Source organism: Onychostruthus taczanowskii, unplaced genomic scaffold (genome assembly GCF_017590055.1).
Source record: "Onychostruthus taczanowskii isolate IOZ18803 unplaced genomic scaffold, ASM1759005v1 scaffold34, whole genome shotgun sequence".
NCBI classification, from domain to species: domain Eukaryota; kingdom Metazoa; phylum Chordata; class Aves; order Passeriformes; family Passeridae; genus Onychostruthus; species Onychostruthus taczanowskii.
Window position 1 is genome coordinate 5,249,218 of NW_024500794.1, and position 24,454 is coordinate 5,273,671.

General features: G+C 39.6%; 1 protein-coding gene across 6 annotated transcripts in view; it reads left to right on the forward strand.

Moving 5' to 3' along the window:
* The window catches only part of ZBTB20 (zinc finger and BTB domain containing 20), a 476,227-nt gene that overhangs the window by 258,636 nt on the left and 193,137 nt on the right, over positions 1-24,454 (forward strand). The window lies entirely within an intron of this gene.

A 24,454-nucleotide genomic window follows, 5' to 3' on the forward strand; every position in this document is an offset into this window, starting at 1 on the left:
TTGTTGAGTGCCTAAGGATTTTGTGCACCTCTGTTGTGGTGCACCAGTTTAGTTGTTCCCTTGCACTGGGTGACTGGGAATTTGCACAGAATAGTTTTGTATTGCACTGTATAGCTTATGTTATATCACGTGGTTTGTTACCCCGTTTCCCCATCACATGGCCTTTCCCTAACCTATCCTGGTACCACCTGGTGGTCTCTCCCCTGGGTTACCCCTTCCCTAGCCACTATTCACTGGTGTCCCATTGGCTGTGGACCTCTCCCTCTGTCCCCATCCCGGGGGGTATAAAAGCTCCCTGCTGCCAGGGAACGCTCTCTTTTCTCCCATGGGTTTGTCCCCCTGATGTGTGTCTTGGAATAAAGGACAACGTTTCCCAAGTGGAGGAGAGCGCTTCCCAATATTTTACCTTTGTCTATGAAGTATCGTGTGGGCAAGGGTCTATAGCTAGCCAGAGTGGACCCCAACAGCCCAGGAAACACGATTCTTCACACCTCTGTTTAGTCATCGAGGTATTTCTTAATTACCACACATCTTGACTAATTTTTGGAAGAGACACGCTGATTTGTGAATAGGGTACACCTTCTTCTGTGTAGAAACAAATGGAGGGGGACCCTTGCTGGGGTTACTAGGAGAGGTAGAGACCATGAACATTGTTCTGTGTATTCAATAGAAAGAATATCACTTATTATATTGCCAACCACATTGCTTCCCTCTCTGAGCATCAGCTATTTATTTATGTTTTCTGGGTCACCAAGGCGACTTTGAGATACCAGTGTAATACCTGAATGTCTTTGGTTAAATTATTTTGGTTTTGAGTCACCTCTGTGTCTGATGGGGGATCAGGCCTGGTCTGAAACCAGTTAGAGGTGGTAGTTTAATTTGCTCTATTAATGTAAGCTATCACCTTAAAGTGTTGAGATCAGCATCAGGCTTGCCTTTACAGGAGCATGCACAGATATGAGGGTGGAAAATTTCTCAGAGAAACTGTCATTTGAGTTCTATGGGTAGAGTAGGAATGTGGTTTATTCTGCTTCGAACAGCAATGGCACTTTACCTTGTAGCAAAAGGAACAGAAGGAAGCAGCAGAGAGAATGTCCCTCCAGTCATGACTCTGGTTTTGGCAGTTTAAGCTTTGGGATAGCATGGGGGAAAGAAACAGAAAAAAAAACCAACACCAAAAAAGATGACTTGCAAGTAATCAGGTACAACATCACTGGTTGTGGCAGGGGACGGGGAAGGGAAAAACAGAGGAAAATCAATGGGAAACATTAGAAACTGCAGCCCTTGTCCTGCTGGAGTGAGCAGGACTTTTTTGGCTTTTTTTATTTTTTTCAGTTCTGTGTCCCTAAAACATCCCAAACCCATGTAAAATGTACTTAAGAGGAAAGCTGAACACCATAGCAGTCTGAAACACCTCAGCCCCAGGCTGTCCCACACTTTGGCAGCACTCTTGCAGAGGATGTGGGGAAGCAGCAGCATGTTCTGCCTCCCAGGGACAGCAGGATGGAGGCACTGGGCATCGAGGGCAGCTCAGTCACAGTGACAGTGGCCTTCCAATGAGGTTAGGTAGATGCCAAGGTTAGATTGATCTGAAAGTGGAAATTGTGAATCTGAGGTGAAAATGCTTCCTCGTACTGGGATCTCTTGTGTGAGTGTCAGATCTCTGCCTGGCTGTGAGTTACTGCACAGCTTTTCTTTCTATGTTTTGTTTAAAATTTACCCCAAAGTGTTTGTAGTGTAGTAGTGATTTTTCTTTCTTGTATTAACACAAGTGTAAGCTATGTATTGGATTTATAAAATAAGGATTTTACAGGCATGAAGCACATCCATCTGTGTTACATAAACATAGATACATTTTGGTTTCTTTTTCCTTTCCTTCCCATGTTTATGCTGCACAAAGAACTTATTAAGCCAGATACAGTTATGGCATTGTTGGCTTTAATCTGCACAAAATTTTAAAATCTTTTCTCACATTATAACATATTTATCTGCTGCTTTGATGGCAAAGAGGAATTCTGTGGCTGTGAGCAGAGGAATATGAAAGGTATAGTGGCTTTCCTGTGAGAGGAATATGAGAATATTCACTGACTGTTCTGAGGAACAATTATCCCAAGCTGTGTCTTTGACAATGCTGTCAGATTTTCCACTTCCATGAGCACAGCTGGGCATGTGGTGCCAGGGTGAGAAATTCCACAGTGGCTGGAGGCAGAGTGCATTGGGTGCTGGCCTGGCTGGCAGTGTTGGAAGTCAGGAGTTGGGAGCTGGAAAGAAAAGGATGACTTTCTACAGCTTTGAGACAGTCAGGGGAAAAAAAGCCCCAAACCACCAGTTTGGAATGTGAGGAAAGAATCCTTGGAAGATGCCTCTTTCCAGACTTCTGTGCCTCAGAGACTGAGTTTGATCTTGAGATTCAGGTTCTTAAGATAGCTGTACTGTATTGTAAGACATTTGCTCCTCTACCACCAACTAAAGATTTGTTTTTGTGCAGCTTATTTATATATCTGTTGCAAGCTCTGGAGGTTGGTTTATTTATTTATTGAATTTTCTGTATCACTGGTACCTAGGATTTTTATGGCTTGCATTTGTTGTGATGTTTGGGGGTTTTTTTTAGAGAGAAGGGTGGTTTGATGGTTTTGATGGTTAAGCAGGTCTTACCCTGGTGGACACTGAAGCCTGAGGTCTGTTTGGATGCAGTTTCAACCACACCTGGTTTTGCTGGGGTCAGTCAAGGGTATTGTTTCTCTGACTTATACCAGTGTATTGGCTAGACTTCAAGATGATTGAGTTGGTTGCATCTAGAGGCAAGGAATTGAAGAGGTTCTGAAGAAGCAAGAGAGAAGACAGCAAATTCCTCATTTTCTAGTGGTCGAAGTACTAGGGATTGTTTCTCTTGTATACATCCTGTTTTATATGTTCCTTGAAATTAAAAGTTGGATCACCATATGTTACACTTTCTGTTTTGAGCATTAAGTGCTGTTCTTTGTAACTTGCAGGATTTCTGGTTAGGAATGGTTTACTGAATACTTGATTTTGATAATCTTTGGGACTCTATCTAAAAGATTACCTTCTTAAATTATCATATAGATTGCTTGCTATGTCAGATTGCCTTGACTTTTAGCTACTCTTTTGTCTTAATATTTGGAAGGAATGGTCTATTTTCTCATTCTTTGTATGAGTTGTTTCATAGAGCTGTTCCCTGGCCTACCTTTTTAATGTTTTCTAATTTCTCTGTTGAAAACTTGGGAATGCTGGATAATTCCCTAATCAGGCAGACAGCTAAAATAATGGACCCCAAAATGTAGGCTGTTAATTATTTTTCAGTGCAGCAGCAATGTAATGTGTGACAATGGAGCTTTTTGGTAACAAGTGAAATAATTTTGGACATACTGGAGACTAGAGTGATTAGCACTTAAGTAACACCACACTTCTGAGGATAGCAAAGCACTTCATAGCATTTAATGAAGGAGGCCTTCCTTACATACCCAAAAGATGTATTCTGCTGTCTCTAACTCTGTTCACAGGGAAGAGAGGAAACGGTTCACGGAGAGGCGAGGGACAAGGCAAAGTTATAATTAGTGGTTGTACTGTCTGATGATAGTAAAGCATAGACCAAAAGACTCAATTTTAGTCCTTTGCATGAACCCTAGAGCGACCCGTTCCCAGCAGGGCATTTCTGCAGCAGCTACTGCCTTGCCAGGCTTGACACAACCTGACAGAATGGTGGCTGGGGGGGAAAAAGCCCTTCTGCAATTTCATTCCATGGCTAAAGAGGGCAGGGAGAATATAAACACTTTGTAAAACCATGAGTAGATAGCTGCTTATGGATGCAGAGGTTGGAGGAATGCAAGAGGAAGGAAGAACACAAATGAGCTGGTGTGTATCTGAGGGGGACAATTAGTGCATGTTGAACCCAAGAATGGGCAAAGGAGAGAGAGGCATGGAAGACAATCATATTTGCTTTCACCTACTCAAATACAAAAACTCATTTTCCTGTGTAATCACCACTGAAAATCCAAGTATTTTGCTGCTAGTGCTTGGCTCTGAAAAACCAAGTTTTCTACCTGTGTTTTGCAGTACTTTTGAACTGGACACACGTAATGAATATCACTGTGTTGTGGCCTACCAGGATTATTTCAGAGCAATGGTCAACTGAATTTGTTAGCCTTTATGCAGAAAGGGTTGAGGCCATTGGCTTGTGGTTGCCCTGGCTAATTGTTTTAGCAGTGTAAGAGTACTGTGAACATCTCTGTGTGCTCAGCCTGTCCACAAGCAAAGGATATCAGACCCCAGAGTCACTCCTAAATTCCTTTATAAATAGCTACTGCTGGTTTGCTGTGATGTTTTTCCTTGGTAATTGCAGTAAATATGAACTTTAAGTTGTATCAAGTCCTAATGTTTTTCTTTTTAGTTTGGCTTCAGCTGTATTTTTACATCCATGAACTAAGGATTTGTTTCTAAATTTTGAGAGAAACCTCCCTAAGCATAGAAATACAGGACTAAATTTGATTTCTGGTCATTAATACAGCCTTAAAGCAAACAAAGTGGGCATGAAGGGTGATAGCTGTGCTTGACTCTTAGGCTTGACTTTGGTGTAATAGACAAGCTCCTTTAAATTCAATATTATGGTCTTACAAATAGCCAGGGAGGAAGGCAGGTATGTTCAGACATATATATGTGTCTGTGACATTTAAAAATTGTCTTACTTGAAAAAGTACCATCACTGTTACAATTTATTCACTGCTGAAGCGTACACAGAGCTGAAAAAGGACTGTGCTGATTAATGAGACAATTATACACATTAATACCAGATTAATCAAACCTCATACTTTTAAGACAACAACATAAAGACATAAATACAGTTTTGAAAAGCATTATCCTGTCTCTTGTGCCTGGCTGGCTTGGCTGAGATGTACATAATGATGGTTGGACTTCACAGTGCTAAAGCACTGTCGCTCAAAACAAGCCCCACGCATTCCTAATGATGAAAACGAAACACCAATAATCTCAAAGATTTAACCAAGCCCATGAAGGAACTTTCTGGTTGGCTGATACAGGATGATGATACAGGAATGATGATACAGGAATGCCACCAGTCAGACCCATGCCATGGGTTCTAAGCTATTATGTCCTGGATCCTGAATAGATGCAACATGAAAAGTTTGTCTTTGGGATCCATATTTGGTAGCAGCCTGGATACACTCTCCTGACTTTTTTAAAAACTATGACTCTCATAGTCATATGTATCTCATAGTCATAGTCAGTTGTATCTGACCCTGACATAAACTGCTGTTAATGTGAAATAATGAAAGTTTTAAAAGAGATTAGCAGAGATTTGGCTATGAGCAAACAAACATACACTGAAGTCCCACTACTGCAACCAGCCAGCAAAAGGGTACCTCTGAAAGCTCACACATTTACTGCATAAAACACATTTTTCAGGCAGAATAATGTTTCTTTAATTATTCCTGTCATAGAAGGTGGTCCTTGGCCTAGTTTCATATTGTCTCTGCAATGTGAAATGTGTTAGCCTTGAGCATGTAGCATTTGCAGCTGGGTTTGGAGGCAGTCTCATTTAAGCTCAAGAACCTTAGTGTTTCTCATTTCAGGGAGTCTTGTGCACAACAGTGTTGTGTTTAGTTGTGACTATGAGGTTGTACCACCATTCTTCAGGGCTGGCTTTAGCACTCCTATGGCCCCATGGCTCCTCACTGGCTCTTGAGAGGCCTTTTGGCTGTATGTTTTTATTACTTCTGGGTCTCCAGTCTTATTGCAGTTTTCTTTTCAAATGGTAGGCAGAGCTGATTTGTGCTGTTGACTCCGTGACCTGCTTCTCATTTCAACCCCCACCTGCTTAAAAAGTTTAGTAGTTGGCACAATGTCTTCTGGGACTGATGTCTGAGCAATGGACCATTGAAAAGCAAAATGAAATGTAAAACTCCTTTTGTGTCAGGAGCTCTGGATCTGCAAGTGAACACCTGCTCTGCTGATCACTGAACCTAGGGAAGGGAAGAAAGAGGAGGAAGCTCTCTGAGACTCAAAATGGCCTACTGAAAGTCAAATCCCCATCTTTCTTGCTGTATTAGCTAATAAGAGTAAAAGTGAAAAATGGCTCTTTTTTTGTTGTTCTTCATATAAAATACATTGAAACATCAGGAAGAAACTAAGTAGTTCAGTGAGGAATGAATGGTGCAGGCTATGGATTTTTGTTTTGGTTTTATTGTCAACTCACTGTGTGACTTTGATCATGTGTCTTAGTTTTACCCTGTATAAAGTGAAGCCTGGAAAAATACTCAGTGTGGTTTTTGATGTTACACTTTATTTATATAGATTCCCAGGGACCCCGCCGTGCTTTAGTGACTGTCCCCCTATTATGGCAGTGCCACATAGACTTCAACAACTTAGAGTTGAGCTGAACTCTGACAGGTAGAAACTTCATTATGCTAACTTTTCCCACAGCTAGCTTCTCCCATCAAAAAACAAGCCTTGCTTTAAGCCTCAGTGAAGGAACAGCACATTTCTGGTTATCTGAAGAAGCTCAAATATAGCGAATGAATTTATTAACGGTGTATTCCCTCACAGCAAACAGATTTGTACTCTCCCATAATTAAGCACTACAGAAATACTACTTGTCACCTTCCCTTTAGAGAAAGTGAAAATAACCACCATACAATGTTAGGCAGTTTTCTCCAAAAATAAAGTTTTATTGTTGAATCCTCGCAAGTCTTATATTAACAAAAGCATATGTTTTATTTTCTTGGATGTTAATACAGTTTTTTGTTTGCATATAAATGTTCTTGTGAAGTGTTTATACCACTCTGAAGGAAAAACACTGTTCACACATGAAAATTTGTAAATGAAACCAACTTAAAGCAAAAGTAAAGCTAGCACATCTGTTTTAATATCTCAGAGAGTAAACCAGATGTGTGTATATATAATATATACATGCTAGTAGTAGATGTTAAATTAGATTTTAAGAAATTGTTCCAGCTTAATAGCCTAAAATGTTATTAGTAACATAGATAAGGAAATTACTTAATAAAAAATATATGATTTTTAACCTGACAGTGTCCCTCTTAATTAAGTTATGAGATCCTTAGATGAGTGATGTTATAACAGTGCAGTGTGTAGCTTCTATTATTTATAAGACAATGCCAAAGAGCTAGCTCAAACCGATTAAAGCGAGGAAAATCTCATTGAAACTCACCATTCTGAGCAAGTGAATGCTGAATCTTTCTAGAGAATTCATGCAGCTTTGGCATCTCAAATATAGTACCCAGGTAGATCGTTCCATGCAGGAATTGCACATTAGGGGAAAATAATGATAATAATAATAATAAATTAATAAAAAGCTAGATCTTGGCAGGCTTTGAAATATTAAAAAAAAAAATTCAAGTATTTAATTTGTGGTGATGGATGCAATATAAGTTAGAAATCTAGGTATCCTCACCTACCATACAGAGTCAGCCCTACTAGTGCAGGGAAGGTTTTAGCACTGAGCTGTGCTGAGGCCTGTGAGTGCCCCGAGCTCCAGGCAGCCACAGGGCTGAGCAGGGAGGATGGAGTGTGATGGGAGGATGGATGCTGTGTGATGGGAGGATGGAGTGTGATGGGAGGATGCTGTGTGATGTGCAGCAGGGCTGTGTTGGCACTGGGCACCGCTGAATCATTTCTGTCCCTCAGTGAGCTCCCTCTCACTGTGACGACCAGGGAGGCCAAGATTAGCAGCTGACCCAGGTCTCAGCTGCAAGCCCAGCCCAGCCCAGCCCAGCTGAGCAGTAAAACAGCAGGATCCTTGAGAGAGTTTGTGATCTCCAGCTTGCAAATTGCTTTTGGAGATCCTGTATCTCATATCTTCCTTCGGCTGTGGAATATGTCTTATGGTTTTCACTGTACAGAAATTAGGAATAGTGCCTGGTTCTGAAGGCAGAAAGGCTAGTTGCTGTCGATGTAAGTGTTTTTAAAAGGATAAATATTGCTTTTGTTGATGGTTAACTTATCATTACTGGGTTTTTTTTACCTCTGCCCAGTTATTTTATCAATTAGGTACTTTTAGTAATTAAATTATCTACAATTTAAACAAATAAATAATAAGAAATCTTAAATCCCAGAGATATTGAAATCCATCATAAATATTTTCTTTCTGGGTCCCTGATTTTATCCTAAATATCAAAATTGTTAAGTATGATTGATTAATACCTCTTACTTCCTCATTCCTGTTCCTACCACTCTTGAAGGCTGTAAAAATCATAAATTATGTGGAATTTCTATTAAACTGAATGCAGCATGAGCAGGTTATAGAGAAGAACTTGTAACACACTTGCAACTTTTTTCCTAGCCTGACTTCAGAAAAATCCTTAGCAAATAATGATGTAGTTAATTTCAAAGGCTTGATTCTGGGAATATTGTTGAAGCAGTGGAAATACGAAATTGCTAAGCAGATATTTAAGAAAATATGTCTAATATCTTAACATGATTATAAATTTAAGCTAGTTTTCCATAGTAGTTCATGCTCTAACCCCTAGAACTGGTAGACTATAATCATGTCTTATACTGATCATGCTTGGCATGGAAAATGAACGTATGCAAGGCTTAGATTAACCATGCACCACAGATGTATTCAATGAGCCTGTTTCCTGTTTTGCTTTATAAGCCCCCCCAATCCAATCCTTTAGAGACATTTTTATCTGCTAATAAGCATAATTGCAGTCATTCCTGCTGTCATTTATAAAATTATAAGACATTTATTTAGTCAGTTGTGGTGTTTAAGGCTGTTAAGTTTCCCTGACCAGAATTGAAGCTCTGCTGGCAAATGTTTCTCTAAAACTTTAGTGGTACACCTGGTCTCCTGATTCTCTCTCCAACAGATCATTAATCTCTGATGAGGCATTTACCATGTAGAGGTTTGTACCAGAGACACAAAAAGTTCTGGTTCCCATCTCTATCTGCTTTTATACTATTTGTGGTTGCGTAGAGATGATCCAGTTTTCCCCTGAATGATATAGACCCTAAAGCCTGGGATCTTTCAGCACTGTACATCTGTGTGAGCAGAAATGCAGATCCAAGGGAGGGTCAACTAGAGAAATAAGGTGTGTGATGTCTTGCAAATTGAGTCAGACTATTTCAGAGGAATGGAAATCTGCTGATGAGGCTGCCATAAATGTCACATCTCATCATAGAAGCCAAGAATTGTTTGGGTTGAAAAGGTCCTTAAATGAAGATCACCTAGTTCCAGACCACCTGCTGTGGACAAGGACGCCTTCCACTAAACCAGGATGCTCAAAGCCCCATTCTCAAGGGAAAGGAAACGTTCTTGCAGCCCTTCTGCTGTTCATGATAGCTTCTTGGGCTGCGTCTAACTTCAGCCTTCATTTCTCCTGTAAACCATTTCAAAACTCTTTTTTTTTCCCTTCTGCCATATTTTTAAACTGCAGATAGTGAAAACAATTTGATGGATACACATGGAGACCAGAATTTCTGTATTTATTCTGATGTTACACACAAAGTGATTGACAGGCTAAGTTCCTTATTTCAAGAGTTGAGCATATCTTTTTAAATCAATAGGAATTTTGCCATTGACTTGAATTTGAATTGTTGAAAGGACTCTTGTTTTCAGTGAAGATATCTAAAAGTGTGAGAGCAAGCACATCTGTTAGCCAGACATCACTTCAAAATCCTGAATTTAGTAGGAAGTTTTAAAGGCTTTGTGGGAAATAATGGACTGCTTTGGGGAACTGCAGAGTATTCAGATTAATCATCTAGACAGAAGTTTGTGAGTTTAGGGACTTTTCAGTATAGAAATGCTGGAATCATGAGCCAAATGTTACGGTGCATCATTTGGTTCTGCTAAAAAGGTATGTCATTCTTTTAACTTGTGAAATCCTACTGTCTAAAGGTATGTCAAAGTAAAATAGTTCTGGCAGGACAACATCAGCAAAAGCTGTGACTGTTACTAATTTCACCCTCACTGGTATTTGTTCCATGCAATTGCTGCTTATTCTTCCTAATTCACAGTATAGATGATTTTGTTTTATTTTTCGTTGTTGTTGTTGTTGTTTATCTACATGAATAGACAAGCTCATGAAATGGTCTCAAGCAGCAAATGGCTTTGGAAGTCAGACAAAGTGAACTAATCTCCACTTTATAAACGTACGGGGATGCTGAAAGAACAAATGCTTCAGCAAGCAACTTTAAAGAGGAATTGGGATGTGGAGTTTCTGAAGGAAAGGAATTGGAGGTGACAGAGCACAATACAGCCTGAGCACAATGACACACTGAGTAGAGAAATTTAATTACATAAAGAGGGATAACAGATGAATCAACTAGAAAAACAGACACCAGAGAGAGCAGGGAGAAAAGAAAAAGAAAAGAACCATCTGACCGTAGGAAAACAAAATAGATCTTTGCAGTATCTTACTAGCCAGCCTGTGAAACCAAAGAGAGTATATGAAATTTTTAAAAACTCATTTATTTCTGAGACAGCCAGCACAGGATACTGTGAGGCAAGACAGGACTCTGTCCTCATTCAGCTCAGACTGCTTCAAAGGTCTGCCTGGTGTGATAAATAGAGCAAACCCCTTTGTGATCTCTGGAGGAAAGTCACGATAGTAAGTAAAAAAAAAATCTGTCAGAGGCCAAGTCCAGCAATCCTCAGCCCTGATTCAGGCAAAACTGCCATTGTTTCACACATGAGTGTCTGGAAAACAGAGGATACAGGGGCACTGAGCCAACTGTTTTTTGGGTTTTGGGGTTTTTTTTTCCTTTTCTCCTTCTTTATTTTTCTAAAATTTATTGTAGGGGGGAGTGGTGGGGGGGAAAGTAAGCTGAACAGCTTTTCAACATGGAGAAAACTGTGGGAAAGGGCAGGGGCCTCCCACTTGTGGTGCCCTGTCAAGGCTGAGCAGATCCTCCACTACTTTCTTTCCACCTGCCCCCAATCTGCTTTATGCTTTGCAAGAACTGGTCTTCCTTCAGACCAAAGGGGAACTTTGCAGAAAGTTATGGGCAAACAGTCTGAATGGAAACTGCTCTGCAAACATAATTATAGCATTTGCAGTTAAATGCAAGCTAGCAAAGCAGTGGGGACAACTGGGTCTTCAGCAGAGAGAGGCCAGTATAAATGCTTTGATAGTTAGATGGATTTGAATTAAACACCTTTTGAGCATCTTAAACAAAACAGTCTCACCTTTGCTTCAGGATATATCCATTATTTCCCTCTCTCTTCCCCTTGCCTATGTGTACAATAAATTCATAGTCAAAACAAAGCAAGCAGCTCTGGTTCTCCTAAGGGCTGCGTTGAAATCAGTGAAGCATCTTGGTGATCTATTGTTCTTAAAAGTGTTCACACTGAGTCACTTCCTCAGCGTCTTCTTCTTGCAGCTCAGGGTACAATTTCACCTCAGGTTTCAGTGATCATTTGGGAGGCTGGGGGTGCACTGTGGCTGCTTTCTTTTTCCTTGGGAGTAAGCTTTCCTAGTTCAGACAACTTTTGCAATTACTAAGTAATAAGAAAGGCAATTATTTGGGTGCCATTCCTTTCAAGCGTTGAAGGCAGTGCAAGTTCGGAAGAAACACATTGCAGAGACAGGCTTCACACTGTGCTTCACAGGCAGCCTTAAATCATACCAAAGGCAGGTGAGGTTTTCCCTGAGTAAGAAATGAGTTAAAAACTGAGGCAAAAGCCTGATCTTTTACCCAGGCACAATTCCAACAACTTTAGAAAAGTTGCTTTTGACTTAGAGCATTGTAACAAAGATCAGCATCTGGGCTTCAATAAAGACTTTAACATTTGGCCACAGTCCCATGAAGGCCTTTATTAATTTACTTATTTATTTATTAAAAAGGACAATTGCATCGACTTTAATAACCCTTACCTCAAAGTTCACTTGAAAGAGAACTAGTAAGACTTTTTTACTGAGAGAAGGAAAAAAAAGTTTAGCTATGGTCAGCCAGGGTGGGAAATTCCATTGTGGCTGCAAGCCCATGGCAGGTAGAGTGGAATTTAATGAAGGAAACTGCTGTGTTTTTGTGTCTTTCTGTATGTTTTTCCTTTAAAACCAAGAGCTGGGCAGGCTTCCCATTTGACCTGATGTGACCCAAGCAAATTGCTTCTTATATAAAAACAACTGCAGACTTGGAGAATGTGAAAATGCACTGTATCCTTTTTCCAACTCAGGGAAAATGAAAGCCTGAGAAACAGGACAGCCCTGTCAATACTCGTTGAGCAAAACTATCACTCAAGCCCTATAAAGAGAGATTAGAACAGGCTTCCTTATGCCAGAGGGATTCATTATAAGTTAGATCTCTTTAGGTGTTTTTTTTTTTTTAAAGCAGACACACCATCAGTAAGAGAAAAATCCATTTTTCAGAATTATTTTTTTTTTGGTGAAGGGAGGAGAAAAAGAAACTCTCGTAAAAGAGGAGACGGGGAGCAAGGGGAAGAAAAAGACTTTAACTAACGCACCCAAATGAAAAGAAATAAATTGATAATTGTTAAAATTTGGGCAAAAAGCCCAACTTTTAGCCTTTGCTGTAACTTGGGAGAGCACAGGCGCAGGGATTCAGGGTGTGTCTACTGATATTGTATTCAGATGTGTTGCCTTGGCATGTGTACTGACGGATTTATTTAAAAAACAAAGCAAAAAAAAAGGCATTGTGTGCTCGTGAAATGACTTCATAAAATCCTTCCCTTTATGAATTATTTTGATCACAGGGCTTGTTGTTTAAATTTCTAAAGTACTGTGCTTTTTTTTTTTTAATTGCCTTCTTTTCAGAACTGTCTGTTCTCAAGTTGGCACCTTCCGCATAGCAGCATGCAGAGATTAAAGGAGAGGGGAGGGCGGGGAGGTGCGGAGGCTTTCATCAGACCAAGGGGGTGACGTGGTGCATAAGAAAACTCACATCTTCTGTTGGTCACCCCTAAAGGAATCCTGAGCTCTGAGCCACTCTTCTCCCTTGCAGCCATGTCTAATCTGCATCACGCACTCCAAGGAGACACAAGCAAACACTTGGACAGTCACACTGTGCCATGTTAGAGGAGACAGAATAGATTTTTGTTTGCTCTGTCTTTCTTAAAATGGAGGTGAACAACTTCCGACACAGGAGAGGAAGCTGTGGTAATACTTTCCAGGTTCAGTGAGGCCTATTTTTCCAAAACACAGGTTTTCAGTTCCATGGGTTTCTGACTGTTTCTGGAGGTTTTTCCTGCCATGGCTCAGGAGTGCAGCTGAGAGACGCCATGAGCACTCCCGGCATTGCACACTAAAGGGGCACTATGTAAAAGGAAACTCCTGATTGTTTTGTTCCAGATATGGTGTTAAGGATCTGCAAAGTCAGTGTTAGTTACTTCCACAAGATCAACATTCACCATCATCACCATCCAGATCCTGTATTTATCTAGAAGTTATAACGGAATTTTCAGATGAGGCATGAAACCTACGGTTCAAGAGAGCAAGGGTTCACTTGCAATATCTTCTTTTTATTTTATGGGGAACATTCACAAGACCCTTATTATATTTTGTGTTACTTGACTAAGTCTGATATAACATAGTACTAGTGGCAACCCGCCCAGGACTATTACTGCTTGTGTAAAGGAGGAGGTCAGAACCGTACTGACCTGAGCAGGGCTGTGATCTTTTTCATGTAAGATTGTATTTATAGCATTAGGATTTCCAGAGAAAGGTGGTATTTCTGCCCAGAATGCTGGTGTTTTCAGAAGGAGATACCCTGATTCATGGGCCTGGCACTGATTTGAGGTTAGAATTAACAGATTGATGTTACATGTATTGATTATTTGGGTCTCTTCTCATTGCCCTGTCTGCTGAGCAAACAGATAACAGCTGCACATTTAAATGGATAAAGAGATAGCATACAGTGATTCAAGGTTCTAGATTGTGTCCAAAAAGATGCTGATTCCCATAGAAGCAAATGGTCCTTGTTTGGTTGACTGAATGCAGTTTGAGAGGTTTGTCTCTGACTTCAGTGGTAAGAGCAGTTGTTCCCCTGGATATCCAGTCCCTGAAGCCAGAAGACAGGGATGGTGAGCAGAATGAAAGCCCATAATCCAAGAAGAAATGTAGTTAGCAGCCTACTGCACCACTCAGACACACACAAGTCTGTGGGGCCAGATGAAATCCACCCAAGCCTCCTGAGTGGAGGTACTGGCTGAAGTGCTCACCGAGCCAGTTTCCATCCTGGGTCAGCAGTCCTGTCTGAGAGTGGTTTAGCATTGGAATGGGTTGCCCAGGGAAGTGGTGGTGTCACCATCCCTGGATGTATTTAAGAGACATGTGGGTTTGACTCTGGGGGACATGGTTTAGTGGTGGACTTGGCTGTTCTCAGTTAACAGTTGCACTCAATGATCTTAAGAGTCTTTCCAACCTAAATGATTCTATGACTTATTTGCTGCATGGAATTTTTCTACAGGTGGCATAGTAGACGGGTGGACTCGTTTTTAACTGTGTACAGGAAAATTCCAAGGAGACAAATAGTGGAAACCTTATTATCTTATTCTAAAGAATTTTCTTCATAGTTTAGAGACACTTTGTTCCCAGAAACTCTTTTCCATAGCCTAACACATCATTCTGCTACAGAGGAATACATAGAGAAGTAAATTTTCTGTTTACTTCAGGTCTTTTCCCTTAGCAGATAAGAAACCATTCTCTTTTCCAGACTTAAACTTTGTGTGACAGGAGATGAGTGTCATTCAGCAAACTTTCCTTGATAGCAGATATTCTTGTCCCTTAGCCAGGAGGATGTGTTGTCCTTGACATTATGAAGTTTATGTAAGACTATACAAAGAGGAAAATGTGCTTTTTTACTTCCTCTGTGTAAACACTAAAACCCCTTCTTGCATACTCCATGACAGACTAGAGACCATGCCATCTAACTTTTCAGTGTATATATATATAAATCAGTGTATTATATTTATTCAGTGTATATATATGTGATATATTCATCCGGTAGCAGCTGAATTATTTCTTTAAAATATTTTCTGTTGTTTCTGTAATTGTTTTTTGGAATCCACTGTACCCACAAGTATTTTTCAGCCTGGACTTTTTCTGTGGCATCTAATGGGAAGTGCAGTGCACCAATCAACAAAATGTTGTGACATTCTTACTGTGCAGCTTTGGAGAGGATGCCTACTTTAAGAACTTGCTGGGACATACTATAATTTCTGTGAATTATACCTTTTCTTAAAGAAAATGAAAAAAGTAATGAGCACTGGTTTTAGGTTAGTCTTAATTTTACTTATGGATGTTCAGCAATACATAATTTCAGCAGTAGAATGCAGTGCCTATCCTGTCAAACCAGTCCTTTTGTATCATTTTACTGGACAAAGCATTTGGCAGGGTGAGGAGAATGGTTTAGGTGCACAGGTATCTTCCTGAGATTTAAAACTGGAGCTCTGTAAGGTGTCTGCATTTTTGACAATGGACTTCACAACCTGTTTGAATTCCAGCAAAAGGCCTGAGGAAATTACTAAAAAGAGGTCAAAGTGCATTGGGCAGGTCATGGAAGAAATCCTTTTGTGTGTCAGTTCTCCCAGTTTGGGTGGACTGTCACAGGACCGTGTTGTAATGTGTCATCTGTTTTTTGAGTTAGATAAATTCTCAGCAGCTTTTTTAGTCCATACTCTTTTATAGATCTCAGCAGGCATTTTGACCAAGAAACAAGTAGTGCTTCAGGATTTAATGCTAGATTTTTATGTTCCTGGTCTTGACCATGTATATGACCAGATTTTTGAGTGAAAGGCAGGATAAAACGGAGATGTTGCTAAGCGAAAAGCAGATGAAGGAATTTCTGGTTTAAAAATCCAAATTAAAGTATCAGCAGGAGATTTGCAGTCTGTTTAGACTATTTCTAATTTGTACAAGCCTGTGTGGACCTATTTGTTTCTCATTTAATGGCACACCCAGAACTTTCATTGGCTTCAATGCAATTATTGTTACAGCTCCAGGAACTTTCCCAAGAAGTCTGCAACAAAAACCATTTATCTAAGTGGAATGCTTCCAGTGGCACCTGTATGCCATGGGATGGGCTGTACATGTAGGTACCTCTAGGCTATGGAGTACTATGGAAAATAGTTTATGTTCTTGTTTAAAAAGGATGTGAAACAAAGTAGATGTTCTGATCAATAATACTTCTTTTTTTTTAATGGAAAAAGTAGTAACAACATGAAAAGCTACCAGTAATAATTATAAAAATTTTATGACAGACACTGCAATTTTCTGTATGTAATGGTTCAGAAAGATTTGGTTTTTTCTGGAATTTGAGGCTGTCACTGATTTTGAGATGTCTCAGTTCTACTGGGAACTGCATTTGTAAACATTGAAATATTTACCTTACATATGTATTTTATGTTATGTATATTTGTTATATTTTCTGAGAAGTGACAGAAATATAAATCCTGGCATGAGTATTTTGAATTCTGGTAGGTTTGTCTACCTGGAAAAATTCTAATGGAACTTATAAACTCTTGTGAGTACTTCTAACTGCTTGTTACTTAAGCGTGAGACTAGTCCTGTAGGACTAAAAATTCAGTGGAATAGCTAACCAGCTGTAAGCTAAGTATATGACTGCATGTTTTCATAATCAGAGGTTTAAATTTTTAAAGAAACTGCACAGGAATTTTATCATCTGCTTCAAAAAAACAGGACCCTTTTTGGAATAAGAAACAAGAGCATTACTAACCTAAAGTATAGAGGGAGAAAACTTAGACTGTTGAAACTGCAAAACGGGCTGAAATGAGGAAATTGTATTTACCCAGGTTGGAATCTGGCAAGTGCACTTGAAATACTTTTATTTTTCTTTCTTTCTTATTCACAGAGTTGCAGGATTTGAGTTAGGTCTAAAGTTAAAATAAATATGATGATATCTCACTTGAGAAGAACTCTACCTCCTTTGTTTAAGAATTTGTATAAAACATTCAATGAGGTTGAGTAGTATTTTATTTGGTTAAATTAGGGTTTGAGGTTTGTAAAGTTTAAACTTGGTCCCCTTTTGAGAATGATTTAAGACAGGAATGCTATAATCATCTAGTTATATGAGGCTAGAGCAGGTGCCGGCGATGGAAAAAATTTTTTTTTTTCTCCTTCCATCTGTTCTCTGAAGAACTGCTTAATTCTTCTTGCAGGAATCTGTTAAAAGCTTTTCATAAGGTTTCCCTGTAGGCAGACAATTCACTGCAGAATCCCATAGGCAGTGCCTTAGGATGTACTGGGAGTAACTCATGCACAGGCTGAGCCTTCTTTTCCAGGTGGAATGAGAAAAACAGGAAAGTATGCTTAGGGATCCTCTCTGTATCTCTCTTTTGAGTGCAGCAGAGATTGAACAAAATGAAGAGTAGCTTCATGATCCATTTCTGCTAGTGGGAATAACATTACTTTCTGTTGTATTTAAAACAATGAATGGAATTGGGTTGCTTTCCCTCCTGTGTGAGTATGTGTCAGTTATTCCAGTTTTGGTTTTTTGAATATTCAAACCAGTAATAAACAAAAGTGAAACTACCTTGAAAATGTTTAACTTGTTACAATTTCTGCTTCTGAATCAAGGCAACTTGAGTTTATCAGACTAGATGTCCTGTAGTTGGGCAAATAAGTTGTCCTGCATTCCTTACTTCTTTGTTTGTCTTTGTGACAGGGGTTCCTAGATGTCAGAGCTTTGATTTTTTTTTTTTTAGACTCAGGGTCATTTTCTCTTCTTAGTGCAGATTTCTTCACAATACTTCTTCCCAATATTAATGGGATTAATACATAAATCCTTTCTGTAGCTACAGAGGAAGGGATCCAAAATGTTTGAGTCTTCCCATCTATATACTGAGAATGCCATCAGATGAGAAGGTAAAAAAGAGTACCAGTTTACAGCAGAAAAGTATTAGAGGAATTCCCCCAACAGACACCTCCCCTGCAGGAAAACAGGAGCGTGTGTGTACAGGAAAAGTGTGACAAGTTTGGTGTGAGCTGGGATTTAAACTTCCTCCAAGCTCTGAAGTTAAGGAATTCAGCCTTTGTGTCTAACCCATAGCAATTTTCTTAGCTGACAGGGTCAAAGTTGCAGCTAAGGGTAAAAATCCTTCCTGCTTAATTTTGAAAATCCAAAAGTCAGAATTTTAGATTTTTCTCTAAAATAAATGAAGATAAATTGGCCCAGGGTGAATTATTCTCCTCCTTTGATAGTCTTGTTATGATATAACAGATTTCTCTTTACAGATTCTTGTCTACATGCAGATTTTATTTTAGAGATAGCTTAAATAAAGGGGTTAAACACTACCCAACATTGCCACACTTGTCTGTAGTCAGAAAAAGAGCAGGTCTTCTTTACTTCTGATTTTGAGCTTTCCTCTTGGGTTTCCCCTGAGCTGGCATTGCTTGACAAGGACACAGGTTTTAATGTAGGGTAATCTTCCATATTTCTGGACTGTTTAAATTTTTGTTTGTTTCTCTCTATTTCCAAATGCCCTGTTATCTCAGCTAAATCACTGAAGGGAAGGAATATTCTGGGAGGTATGATAAGAGGCTTGCTCTTGTTTTATACATTTTCTTCTAGATGATTACTCTTGACTTCCATTGGAGAAGGAGGACTGGGCTAAATGGAGCATCTGCCCCCATATATTCCCATTTGATTCGGGAGACTTTATGCATGTATTTTTCAGCTTCAAATCAAATTACCTGGTAGTGAAGGCTTGAAGGTAATTTGGATACCCAGAGCATTCCTCCTTTCTTCTCTGTAAAAGGACTATGCATGTTACATGTATCAAAAGGACCATGAATGTTATATTTATCTATCTTGCAAATTAGTTCTTTCTAAATACTTTTGAATAATAGGATCAGGACTGTATTTTCTTACAGAAATGTGGGTGATCTGAGCAGTTATTTCTATAATAATGAAAGCATGTTTCAGATACAAGAAAATTTTCTGGGGTTTTTTTGTGGCCTTGAGTAGATCACAATGGCCCTTTACCACTGTTTTTCCATTTCAGCCATTGTGAGACTTGAATAACTAACATTTGGAAGCATTTTTGCAAATTATAAAAATGCACGGATAGAAAAGCAAACGATATGATCCTAGACGAGTGTTTTCCAAAGGCATTCTGATGAACTTCCCCTGAAACTTAGCTCTGTATATGTGAGCTTCAAAAAACAGAGACAATATCTGTAGTATTACATTTAGTTTTATTCATTAAAGAAACGTTTGAAATGCATTATTCTGTTTAGTCCAGCAAGGAGCCCCAAGTTAACTGATGTGTTATGGGCTGCTCCATGGCACAAAAGCACAAGAGAAAATATTCTCTTTTCCTTTCCCAGTTTTTGCATTGTGACCTGACATTTATGCATATTGCATAAAGCAAATTCTGAATACTAGAGCTTCACTGACTTGAGGCTGACAAACATTTTTTTTCCCTTTTACTTGCTTTTTGTCGTTTCCTGATAAGTTCAACATACTGTATACTATGCATGTCTTTCCAGACAGCACAGAAAGGATTGGTTATAGACTTTACATGGCTGCACCATAATTCTGTTCATGTGCAGCATTTCAGTACAAAAGTAATGTGTACCTGAGTTCAACAAAAATGGTTATATCTGCCTGATCATATTGTCTACATAACCAAATAATCTAAAGTATGCATGGTTTGATAGACTTAGCATCCAACAAAAGCTTCCTTAAAATGAGTCATATCTTTGATTCAACTGAGTCACATTAGTTGAAATTAATCAGTCTTCCTGTTGCTGGCACTGGGAAATCTAAGAAGAAAAGCAAAAGAATTGCTGCAACAAAACAATGCCATCCATTGTAAGGCAGTGCCAGCCAGGGATACCAGGCAGCAACCAGCCAGGCCAAATCAGCACTTATTTATTAATTCCAGGAATGTCTCAAATATTTGAGGGCAGTTTCCGGACAGAGCAGTGATGGCAGAGGATTCTGGCATTTCAGTTTGTCAGGGCATCATGGATCTCGTGTTGGGAAGTGTTCACATTAGGGCACTAATTTCATTACACTTGATGTAATTGTCCTTCACGCTGTCCTAGCAGGAGTGGCAAAAAAGGTGCACGGACAAATAAAGCAAGCAGCACTTCTTTTAGCATCCCAATGGGAGGCCAAGTTAATTTTTTTCTTTTTCCATTTTTGTAACTTAATTTTACATCAAACAAGATGTCAGAATTCAAGCACAATAGTTTAGATGTGCTCACTTGAAAAGTATGTATGATAGTTACTATGTCCTTGGTCATTTTTAGGCATAAAGGGAATCTATCTTTATATATTCTTACTCCCTTGTTATCCTAGTGCTGCCTTCTCTATATTTGCATTACAGATTTATTAGATTTTTTGAAAGTACCTCCAGTCATTGTACAGACACTGTTCCTTCAAGTGTTTCTCTCCCTCCATTACTTCTTCTTAACTGACAATTATTCTCCCATGCCAAGTCTAGTTCTCATTTCCTTGGTCTCTCTCCTACCAATTTTTTCCCTTCTGCTTTCACAATTCAAAGACTCCTCTTGCCTTATGGATTGAATGCAGACATAGCCAAGTGAAAGTCAGTGGCTTGGAGGTAAAACAATGCTATTTGGGCAAACTGAGCCATAAATCTATTAATTTATTAATGCTGATTCCATGGACAAATGTTTCCTTCTGACTTCTGGAGTTGCATCCACACTTTTGCATGAGCAATGTTCTAGATTTCTTTGTACAAACAAGATGGGTACACATCAGTCAGTCCCAAGGTTGGCAGCATAAATTCACAGAAAATGAAATTTGATCTTAAAAGCTGTAAAATGCAAGGGGAAAAAAACCACATTTGAGAAAGTTTTTACATCTATTTTAAAGATTACCATTCTGGACTTGTAATATGAGCATGTAGCAGATGTTCATTAAGCAATGCATTTAATAACTGAAATGAATTTATGGACTTGTTTGGCTTTTGTTTTTCCTTGTCCAGCAATAGAATCCAGTACCAAACTTATATCCTGCATTTCTGTCACCATGCCTTTTCCAATTCTGTTTCTGCTCCATCCCATTTACTCATTTCTCTCAGCTATTTTCCTTAATTTGTCACTATATGTCCAGCTTGTTTCCAAGAGACACAGATCTCCATGTGTTTAATGCAGGCTTTTTGCTCTTCTATAAGTGACATAGTTCTTGTCCACTTCTCATGTATTCAGGCCTGGTGTTAGGCCAGACCCACTGTTCTTCAGAACTGCATGAGTGGTGCTCACTGTAGCCCACTTGGCTGCTGAGCATACACTTGGCCTCCTACTTAATTTTTCTCCACCAAAGGCTGATGGAATTCCTGGAGTTCCTGGGTTTGCACCCTGCTCCAAGCATTGGCTAAGGATGACTGTTTCCCACTCCACACTAACCTGGTCTTGTTTGCTATACTTCTCCCTTCCAATCATGAAGTGCAAAATAAGGTTCAGATTCCCAGCTTGGCCAAGAGCAGTCTGCAGTGCCAGGCCAGGTGCCCAAGAGAAGCACGGCTTCCTTCAAGCTCACAAACCAGCTGGGGATCAGAGCAGGGAAGCCTGGCAGGGCTCAGTCCAGAGAGGAAAGGCAAATGCAGGGTGGCTGTAGAGTGAGCCAAACATGGTCATTACAGTCTGACATGGAAGATTGTCCCAGGAAAAACAGTTAAAACAGGAGTAAATATTTTAGGAGCTTAATATTTTAGGAGTGGTGGAGGAAACAATGGACATTCTTCATTAGTAGACTGCAGCCTCATTAAAATGTAGGGATTCTTTCTGAATGGATGTGTAAATCTTGGCCTGGGTAGGCTGTCTTCTTCCCTGTTTTTTAATGTATTCACCAAATGTGTGAGAAAGTAAAACTGCACAATGAGCAGCATTTCTTCCCTGCAAACTTGCAGTGCACCAGCTATGAGAGAAAATGGGTTCCTGGGGATATGCATCTTTTATACTCTTTTCTGACTAGCACTATATCATTATATCTTCAGTCAATAAAAGTATGTGTCTTTAATATATGTATTTACTCATGTACATATATATCATTCCAGTAACTAGCTGTGGAAAGGAGGGAAAACAGTTATAAAAACAAGAACTCTGAACAACAAACAAGCTTAGTGTACAACTAAAGGAAACTTTGAAGAAACAGGCCTTCATGAAGGAATAGCACTGTTGGAACCATATGTTTTCCATGTACCAGGAGACTGTTTTAATAGTTTACAAATGTATTTAGCCACAGAAGATCTAAAATTAGTCAATGTTTTAAAGGGCTAAAGATTGACACAAGTCATTCCAGTTAGTGAAGGACTTACTTTCATCCACATCAAGTGAATAAACTTATATAACTGAGCAGTTGTTTATGGAGGACTGGTGTTCTGTGGCTGCTGATTAGAGTTGTACAAAACTTTGCTGCTAACTTGTAGTATTCATTTGTTTCAGGCGTTGTGTCTTGTGGGAAATATGGTGGCCTAGACCACAAGTAACTCAAGTTCTGTCCCTGCTCTGCTGCTGCTATGCTCCATGGTCTAGAACAAGGTGTTCCTCCACACTGTAGTGGTTTTGCCCTCATAAAATAGGAAATCCCTTTGTAAACTATTTTGAGAACTGCTGATGAAAGATGCTGTCAATGAGCTTTGCCAGTCTTTTCTCCCACAGTTTGTTTGAGTTTAGTAGCCTCAAGTGAAACTCAGGTGAGTCTTCAGGGCCTCCAGGGTTTGCAGTGAAGTTGTACAAAACCTTGTATACAGCATGTTTTCACTTTAACAGCTCCAGGGTTACTCCGAGCCAGGCTCCCCATCGTTAACAGGGCTTGCGAACCTCAGGAAATCCTTCATCTGATCTGAATTATGAATTGGCAAGGAAATCAACATCTTCTGCTGAGCAGCAGAGATTTTATGAGGCTGTGCAACAGTCTCCACAAAAGCTTAGTTCTATTTCAGCTGTGCTCCAACACCAGCTCTGCTCTGCTGCACACCCTGTGCATTCTGCTCTTCATCCTTAGATGAACTTCATCCCAGATGGCTTCATCCTTGATTGACTGTTCTGTGTATGACCACAACGGAGGCACGTGTGCTGATGTCACTGTGTTCTGTGACAGCACACACCTCTGCTGAGCTGGAGGCTGCTCTGGGTTCCTGCCTCCATGATACCATGTTCTCAAATGAAACTGAGGTTATCTTTTCAATCCAGCTGGGCATCTTCCTCATCACAACAGCTCTTTTCATTGTGGTTTGAGTCACTCAGAGACAAAATTTAAGTCACAGAGCTACCTGGCAGTGTCAGTCATTGAAGAGTGTTCAAGCATGCTTTTCTGTTAGTTCTGTAGTGGCTCTCTATGCTCACTTGATGGGTTTTCATCCCAATAGCTCTTCTACAGGGTTTCAAGTCTGTAAAGAACTCATCTCTATTCTATACACACATTGGTGGGAGCAAGATTAAAAAAAAGATGTACCTGGAAGAAAGGAGGAAAGGAGACTTGATCCTCAACAGGTCCAGTACTTTACCAGAAATCTGGACAGGATTTCCATCTTTTTCCCCCCAGGGTGATAATGCAGTAGTGCAAAGAAACCTGAAAACAGAAAAATCTTACTGGATTTTCTGCGTTACTGAAAATCCTCTTCAGATCTTTTATTTTAAAAATGGTCAAAATGTACATAAGAAAAGGAGCTATATTAGCTCCTTTAATAAAGTATTCCTTTCATTCTCTGTCAAAAATGGTCACATGCTAAACATCGAACAAAAAAATTTGAAATGTTAAAGGAATAAAACTCTTCAGGGAATAAATTATTTTTACAACTGGCCAATATAAAATAATACAGTACAAGTCTCTTAAAGTAGTAATTGATAAAGGAATAAAGCTGCTAAAAGAGTATATTTTTCATTCGCTGGAGCTAACTGTATAATAGCACTCATAGCTGTATTTAATCTCTGGGGGCCTACAGAACAAGCACAAAAATGAACTTAACTTAAAATCGACGAGTGATCTTTCATGAGATCTGTGCTACCTGCTGCCTGCTGGCAACAGCCATGTTACTGCAGCAAGCCTACTCCATCAGCCCCACTGTACTTTGCCTTTCAGAGTCTTTTTTTATCTGTATGTTAAGTAGGTAATTCCCAAGACATCCCTTTTAAGTGAAAAATAATTACTCTTCCAGCCTGACAGTCAGGGAAACTGAGATACAGAGAGGATGAAGCCTTTGCCTGGGGTCAGGCTGGTTTGTTCCACCATGTAATATGGCTGTAAATGGGACTCAGTCCTTCTGCAGAATGCTGATTGAAAACATGCTAGAATAAAAATTTGAAATTGTGGTTTTACTGGATACTGCAGATCGGGAACATGACTGTGCTGGGCCCAGGTCCTTCAGTTTCCTACAGTGCACACTTAAATCCCAGTACAGAAATCAAGTACCAGTTTTATATTAGTGTCTGGTTGATTAAAGATTAATCCTTACATTATATTATAGAGCTATGTGAGTGGGCTTCAAAGGCTGACCTCACAGGGG